Raw genomic sequence first — 8,889 nt, 5'->3', positions numbered from 1 at the left:
TAAACATCCATCTATAAATAGTTCTATATCATTTGAACTAACTACAAAAAAGAAATTGTCGCAAAGCACCTCACTCGATCCTATTTCCGTCTGCGAAATTCTACAGGGGATGAAATTAAACTATTTCTAACGCGGTTGATCGCGTACAATCATGCGCAAGTAAGAAAAAATTAAAAGAAAAAATATAATTCGCAATCAATGGCTATGTGCAAACTAGCGCCAAAGGTGCTTGATGGAATTAGAAAAGGCTCGTGGATTATGAGTCGCTGCTACCTAGCAAAACGGAACTTCTACTACCAAGAACTAACAAAAGTCTGTTGAAAAAAAATCGGCTGTAGCTAGAACAGAAAGCGCCTTTGCGCATGACAATGCATTTATTATTATTTATTATTATTAGTATTTTTAGTTATCCGGAAAAAAAACGTTAAGGGAATTTGAATGGTTCATTCGCCGTATAGCCCAGATCCTGCACCATCTGGCTATAATATTTCTCTGTAGAACTCTGTTAAAGATGGCAATTTACTTTCAATAGAAAAAAGCAAACATTATTTGTCAAAATTTTTCCCCCAGAAGACACAGAAATTCTACAGTGATGAGCTTATGGTGGTACCCGAAGAAGTCAACGATCAAAACGGCACATATTCACTTTAGAACTGTTATTTGAAAAGGTATGTGGTTCAAAGCACCGTCAGTATTCTTACGATATGTATACATATATATATATATATATATATATATATATATGTCAAAAGCGACCAAGGGGGTAGTTGACGCTTAAACGATATCTCAGCCTCGAAATAGTAGACCCACCTCATACTAACCGTTTCAAACAAGCGATTGCGTATGGTACTCAGAAAGATATTAACACAAATTAACAATCTGACAACGTTAGCCAGTTAATTTATACCATTTTTGTGTAGAGTTTATCCTTGTGTAGCTTTCAGACAGATGGACCTCACAACAAGATTCGTTTATGATGCCATATATTTATAACTCCGACCGTCATGTATTAATTCAGTTTTCAATAAGTGTTTCGCTTAAACCCTATCGTTTTATAGGGAGCTGTTGCAGGTATTTCTTATCTAGTATTACTCTATCGACAACTCTGCTAATCGTCAACCTCTACACACAAGCACTAAATAGCTGAATCGTTTACGACACCATTAAGTGAGAGAAGTGCCAAACAGACCGCTGCGGAGAGCCTTACCGCATTATGATGACCTCTCTACCTTATCGGACTGCCTCGTCTTTTTTTAGTTGGATAGGTTGTTTGCACAAATTCGCATATATGTTCCTCTGCTTCGTGCACTCTCCAATTTGTATGGATGACGAGAGAAACTCAGTACCGTAGCTACATTTAGTAGCAACATTATATGCAGTTATCGTGCTAATGGTGAAGTTTGTGTTAAAACTGAAGCTGGCAATTTTGAGGTAGCCATGGGATCTGAAATTGTTCCGTATAGTAAATTCTATATACTGCAAATGGCACTATCCGTGTATAACTCCAAACCCTTTTGCTCTCCGAAAAACCAAACTGTTACCCCCGGAACGGCTGCCGCCACAGGGACCACTGCGCTTCTCGTGGCCAGCTACCCTCCCATTTCCTCGCAAGAAATTTCCCCGCATCCCATCGTAACAGTACAGACGCTCTTTACTTTCACAGAGGAAACAACTGAGACGAACTCGTCGTTCCAATGAATTTAGCAGACGCCTCTCCTACCACGAGTTCTTTGGCACTACCCATGCGTTTGGTGGCCCCGGCAAGGCTCCATTGGTGGAGAACCCATTCCGCGGCCGAAACAGGCAGTTTGTCGGGTGGTACGACCGACCTCGAATAACACAGTTTCTCTGTCGGTATATTGGTACCCTCCCACACCCCTGTCGGAGAAAAGCTTCCGTTGAGTCCCCACGGTTCACGGGGAAACTACGTACCATAGAACTTCACAGAGTTGAGCATAAATGTTCCTTCTTGTCTACCCCGGCCCGTCGTCTATGGGCTGAGGCGGCCTGCGACAGATGAACTTAAAGAAGCTGGAAATTGGGGGAAAGGATGTAAGTAGACAACGCAGAGAAGACGGAACTCGCCGGCACAACGCCACTGTAGCATAGCAGCCGGGTAGCTACGACGGAAGCAGAATAGCAAAAGCTCAATTTGGCGAAAAGGCTTTGAGGTAAGCCTCTATCTGGGCAGGTAGGCCTTTTGCAATGGTGATGGAGCAGGGGTTGGCAATGGTTTGGCATGTGAGGGATATGAGGCAATGGCGAATCTTGTGGCACGCCACTACTGCTAAGGGAGACGCCAGGATACGAGGTGAATGTGCGCCGGTAGCTTAGCAATGGGACAATGGGCGGGAAAGTCTTCAAATGGAAGAGGCAAAAACGCTGTCACAGTACCGCTCACTGTACTTATAGGTCGGGGTGACGGCGGAAGGGGTTCACTAAGTTGAGCTACTGTGGTTCCCATACGGTCCCAGCTCGTCCAACAGCTTCCTTTGTTGCTCCCTAGGTGAGATGGTGAAAAAACGGTGACGATTTAAGGGAGCGCCTCTGTAACGTCGGGATACTACAGACCTGGGTCACTACCTAAAGCTGCAGGTACCTGCTCATAGATATACTGGATACTGGTGCGCAGCACGTAAATAGAGTTAAAGAATGCATCTTTCGTATAGGCTTGTTTGGAGGCGGTGCGAGTCTACGGACCAAAAGATTGAAGGATGTTGGGGCGGTGGCCAACAAAGTACGCTTACGTAGGTGGTACAACATAGTAGGTAACGATACCGCTGAAGTTGATGACAGCATGAACGGTGTAGGACAAAATCGTATTGCAGGAAAAAAAACCGCATAAAAAATAAACGGATGTTTGTGTTCTGTTTCAGTGTACGCTATCTAGAGGTCCTACAAATGAGTCACGGCAAATTTGATGCTCTAAAGATATACGTATTACGACTAACAGCTGAATGATCTATTTGAGATAGAGCACAAGCAAAAATTGGAAACTCTATAGTAAGTACTTGTTCTGTTAAAGTAAGTTGAATAACTTGGATTTATAAAAATACTAGTAATAGTAACAGTATTTATTGCACACAGGTGCAATAATTTAGACAAAACTATAATGTACCCGTACATGGCCTATTCGAAATCCGAAAGCATTTTTTGCTGTTAGAAGAGAAAAAACTACATTTGCTTTTACTCAATGCACAAACGACATTTTCACCATTAAGTAATCTCACAACCTCGATGCCATCGCTACAAGACTTCGTAGCGAACGTCTGCGTTTATTACGCTGTGAAAAGCGTCGTACATTTTAGGAACAGACACGCGCCTTCCTGAGGAAATGCAGAGAGAGTGAATGCTTAAAATAAGCATATTAGACTCTTCTTGGATACAACTCCAACTACAGGTAGCTAGCTCACGTGTGAATGCCCAGGACAGCGTAGGCGACATTTCGTGAGGTGTTTTGTGTTTGGAATGCACAGTGCAAGCAAATGGACGACTTATCGTCATGCATTTACGTGTCTAGATCAGTAAATGCGGCTGCAATGAGCTTCTACCCAAACTACTTTGTGGCAGCAGAGTCTTCACAACATACTACTGAAATGAGGCTTGTATGAATGAAGGATGTGACGTGAATATCTGGTAATATCTGAGAAGTGGCATTAAAATGAGACCTATTGAATAAATGGTAATAACAAGTCCACTGATCTAATCTGATAAAACGCTGTATTTATTAATGATATATGTGTATAGAGGAAGAAAAATAGGGAAGGTAACGAAAACATCGTTGCCTTTATATATGGCCTATGAAAGGGGCACGCGGTTTTTTGATACATATGCCTTGTGATGATGGCAGTCTAAAGGGCACATCAGTCATATAAAAGAATTTGGAGCAGATCTTGAAGGACTTATTATTTGATTCAGTGTGAACTGTCAAGGCTTGACCAAAAATAGCGTTTCATAAGCAAAGCTGAACCTGAGAGGCCATACAAAACACAAGTTTCAATCTACTTCTTTACAAATTGCTCAAAAAACCGCATCTGTACTTAACATACTTAACATTTACTCGTTTTTCATATGGATATACTTAATACGACGAACAAATATAAAAAAAAAGTCTAGAAAAAAGTTATAAATGATAACGATAAATTTCAGGGACACTTCGCTACTCAACTAGCAGGTGCATTCAAGCACCTGACATCCTTATTTCACCCTTGGCTTTGATTTCTGTTTTGTTGAATCCGCTATAAATCCGTTGCTTTCTCACTTTATCTAACTACGTATAGTGGATACGTTTTCGCAGACCGCTCATTTTGACTGATCGCTCTTTATCTTATCTACTTTATATACAGCCGTATGCGATCGCGATTTAGTTTTACTAGCAGCGAACAGACATACGATTCTGGGCATCGTGTTCCAGGTCGTAAAAGCCATATGTCGCAGGCGTCCTTCATTTCGTCGGGTGTCACGATCGGGAACTGATGCTAAGGCAAAACTCAGGTCAATCTATGCTAGTGCGTAAACTTCATTCAATATACGGATTACCATGCATTTCTATTACAATTAAGTAGTAAAAAAACAAAAGTGCCTTCGATCAGTTGTACACTTGCTACAATTATCGGTTTAATAAGAACACTAATGAGTTTTACCTATGTTTGTTTATTAGGCATAGTATCGGTGTAAATAAATTAGTTATTTTGAAAAGGAAATAAAATTTGCAATTAGGCCTACCATGTTCCATCTTACTTAACTTGCTCATTCGCTCTCGATGCTGCTCCATGGGGAACTGTATTGCGTGTATTGGAGGCATCTCAATAAGATCACAACACAAAGATGCCTGTCACAACTTCGCCATATTAAACATATTTCGATTTTCATGTACCCCATCTCTCCTGGGTAAAATCTAGTGGCCTCGTAATAGTTCGATTTTTATCTTCGTTCCATTTGCAAAAGCTTCAAGCTGTGATTACTAGATGTAACGACCATTGTAACCGACATTTAGGCCGCACAGTTGAACAACTGAAATTTTTTCTACATACTTCGTGTCCTTGAAGGACGTCCTCGTTTTCTGTAGCAGGCGAATAAGGTCTTTTTCCAGATTGTATTGTTTTGGCATTTGTTTAGCATAGTACCCACTGCTCTAAGCCTATTTGGTCAAAAGTGACAATTCTAGGCTCACTAAAACCATTTATCGAAAGCACCAAGCTATTTGAAACTGAAGAGAATTTGTATTGATATAGAATAGAATATAACTATATTATACATAGCATCCTAAAAAATGTCCTTTCGGACGATCCAACACTTCCACGTACACAGTCGAAGTTGATAATAAGCAAGAAAATTTTGAATAACGTACGTCTATAATTTGAATAGTTGAGATTAGATCTCGCCACGCGCGCCACCAGAATTAATCATAATACAACGCCGGAATGCTTACATACCTGGTTCTGAGAAGGGCCCTGATGATATTGCTGACGTAAAGGGTTTGGCACCTTCCTTTTTAATTTTTATAGTTATTTGCATAATCGTATGAAGTTGTATCAAGCCTAAGCTTCAAACTCGAATTTAAGTTCAATGGATTTTTATTAATAAAATGTCTGGCCTGAGATTTTCCTGTCACAAAAGTAATTTTTAGTAAAAGGTACTAGGTTTTTAACATGGACATCTATAGTTGAAGTGCACGCAAAATATGGACAGTGTGAAAACAATTTTGTATTCGTAAGCGTCAAAAGCTTAACATAACGTTCAACCAAACTTTGCCGTACTATCAGCAGTATTGCTAAAAATGTCAATCCGATGTTTCAATATTTTACAGAGCGGATCGTCCACAATCGTAACGGACTACTCTAATTCAGGGTTAGATCAGCCAAGAGAGACTAGAACGAGGCTCTTAATTGACACTTGAGAGGGCTCCAACCGCTGAAACGTAACCGGTGAAAGGAAGTCCCAAGTCGTGTAGCTCGATCCAAGGAACGCTTCAGATGTTAAGGCTTTGTTTAGTGATCGTCTACCCGTAGCTACTGCCACCTCTTTGCCAAGGATCCACCCAGCAGTGTAAAAGCGAACGGCCTTAGCAAGGTCGCAGGACGCAGAATGACTTCAAAAACATTTCAGTGAACTCTTTCCCAATCCAAACCGACTCGACGTTTTTCGATATAACCTGATATAAGTAACTGGTGAAGTAATACCTCGTCGTAGCAACAATATACGCAGGTATGCTTTTCAGGCCCAAATGGTGCCCGCCGACTAATCGTAATCTGTCTAAGAAAGCCTCTTTGAATAATTTTATGATTATATTGTAAACAAATCTATGAACGCAAAACTGAACGAGAAAATCCTCTTTATACGACGAAAGCTGTTCTTCGGCTCGAAGCGGGGCAGCTTCTTGAATGACTACGACGATCTGGATCTCCTCACTGCTTCATAATATCAGCTATCGTCATCGCTCATTTTCGGCGAACGTACGCCGTGACGAGAGTGTCGCTATGATATTGTGCGCTATGTGATGAACACACAAGCCGGATGAGGGTTGCAATAGCTGTCAACATCACGATCGGCCAGGTAGGAGCAGGATTTTTGGCGGTTCGAGCCCAACAAAGCAGTCGCTGCAGGTTAGATGAGGCTCGAACAACTCAAGAAGATGCTAGTGCTAGCTACATGATAGACTACTTTTTGTAAAGCCTGTCTAGATAACGGAGGGATACGGCACAACTGGCAGAAGGCACTCCTTACCGTTACATTGAACGGCGGTTGTGATCTTCGGGAATCGGGCTTGTAAAGAAGAATCGCAACAAAGAGCTACAGCCACAAAGTATTTTTAATCACACCTTTCATGCACCTTCCTAAAAGGCTAGAAACATGATCCGGGATGAATGGGCGAGGCTTCTGTAAAGAAAGTGTACGATGATGACCGCTTGCCGAATCCTGGTTGCCAAAAGGACATCCGCCATAAGCTCAAGAAGCGCTAAACGGTTCGCCCATATCTTATTCGTCGATATGAAAGCCGCATTTGGCAGCACGGAAGTGAATTCTTCAAGTGTGCCGAAGGAAGAGTTCAACTTAGGCTCACCCAGCTCATTGCTTCAATTCTGCAGCGGAATTCCACTACCATACAAGATGGCGTGGCGGAACCGAAACTTTTTCAACGGACGACAAGGGTGGCTTAGGGCGACAATCTTAGCTCCTCACTTTTCCCACCTTTCCTAAGCGATATTCCCAACAGTATAATCAAAAAAAAACGACTTCATGAGAGTAGATGTCTTATTGTACACCGATGATCTCGCAATCTATGGGACCAGTCGTTTTAAGGCTCAGAAGGTATCGGTTTGTCTTCAAGAGCACATAACGGATGCCGGCCTAGAAATCAATTTGGACAAAATCAAAGCTATGAAGTTCCGAAGAACGGCGTAACTAACAGAAAATAACACTCTTCGATTATGCCCCTCGCCTGTGGAGTACGTGAACCATTTTTGCTATCTAGGACTGATTTTATCCTGCTCCGATACTTGCCGCACAGAGTATCTCACAGAACGTGTCAGAAACTCATTAGTAAGCGCTGTCATATAAAAGTTGTCATTTCTCTCCTTGAATACGGAGATGCGTCCCTTCAATATCAACCTTGCACTAATGGCCCCTGTATTTCGGGTTTTACATCCAGTATCGCCGTTAGGCATCTCATCAGGTTCTGATGACCTTAAATGGCATCGAACTCACCTGACAAAACCTCGAGACAGCTCAGTTATGTAAGCTGGATCAGGTGAGGCTTGTTTTTCTGAAATGAACACTGAATCTGCCATAAGTACTGTGTGTATTTGCTTGCTGACACGCCGCTATTAAACGAGGATGTACAACGCCAGTTTGGCTTATCAGAAACGCGCGCCTATTTAAAATTGATCCGACAACTAGAGAAAGTGATTTTTTTTGCCACTTATGCTATGGCGGACGCAGCATGAAAGAAATATAAGGAACTTACGTCTGACAGGCTTTACGTAGCTCTACCATGTTGTGTGTACCAGTGAATCGTATCATAAGCTACACGAGAATTGTCCGGTATCCAATATTGAAGCCGTAAACAATATCACGTAGGCGCATGTAAAAGGAAGCCTTCCATGAATGGCTTGACTCAGAAGAGAACAGTGCTCCGTGCAACGCATTTTCTCAATATAACTTTTACCACTTCTATACTATTCTAAAATTTCGGTTAGATTGTACATATATAAAAAATATGACAGGAGTAAAGATAAATATATGTTATATCTATGTAAAAAAGATAATAGTATCTTTAATTCATTATCGTTAGTTCATAATGATATCACACGGGGTCAGCCCTCAGTTCATTCTAATATTCGTTTACATACATTTTCCATACGTCCAAATATCTGTTAATGTCCGAGATTTTCTTTTGAACTTTCTACCCGAATACTGTCCCCAAATCACCCACACGATAGGTTTAGTTTCGACATGTTATTTATGCGAGTACATGTTATATGAGTATTCTGACTGGCTTGCTGATCTGCGAAGGGCCCCTATATTTCTCATGCTATAACAGCATATTCCATAAATGGCCAATAAGTGTCATTCATAAGCATATATCTACATACATCGGCATCACGAAGCGTCGTAAACTAAATTTGTTGTGTCTAGGTAAACAACTTTCGTTGATACAGTTGGTCGATTGATAATCTCTACAGAAAGACGCAAGTGTGGGGTCAAATTGAGGATGACATTCATGCTTCCTGAATGCGAAAACAGCCCTGACAGGCTCCTGACAAATAAGGCAATCTACCATACGTAAAAGTCACTATGGCTACCGCCAACGCATTGTCCTGTGACTCTGCTCGGACATATCTAGTGTCCTTGGTTGGCTGCATATTTACCAGGACAAATATACACATA

The 8,889-nt window shown here is 41.4% G+C and overlaps 1 long non-coding RNA gene across 3 annotated transcripts; it reads left to right on the top strand.

The window, feature by feature from the left end:
• Window positions 1-1,277: 1,277 nt before the first annotated feature.
• LOC147757863 (uncharacterized) lies at window positions 1,278-8,757 on the top strand. 3 transcript variants are annotated; one of them, XR_015320881.1, is made up of 3 exons: window positions 1,278-2,171; window positions 2,877-3,003; window positions 5,810-8,757. It is a non-coding gene; the product is annotated as an uncharacterized LOC147757863 (long non-coding RNA). The 3 variants fall into 3 exon arrangements; XR_015320880.1 differs by lacking the exon at window positions 5,810-8,757 and adding an exon at window positions 3,254-3,856; XR_015320882.1 differs by lacking the exon at window positions 5,810-8,757 and adding an exon at window positions 3,254-3,856 and having other exon boundaries at window positions 1,278-2,595.
• The last annotated feature ends 132 nt before the right edge of the window (window positions 8,758-8,889 follow it).

This window comes from Varroa destructor, unplaced genomic scaffold (genome assembly GCF_002443255.2).
Source record: "Varroa destructor unplaced genomic scaffold, Vdes_3.0 BEIS01000002.1, whole genome shotgun sequence".
NCBI classification, from domain to species: Eukaryota; Metazoa; Arthropoda; class Arachnida; order Mesostigmata; family Varroidae; genus Varroa; species Varroa destructor.
The sequence above is the reverse complement of the archived record's forward strand: the minus strand, read 5'-3'. Positions and strand labels throughout refer to the sequence as shown.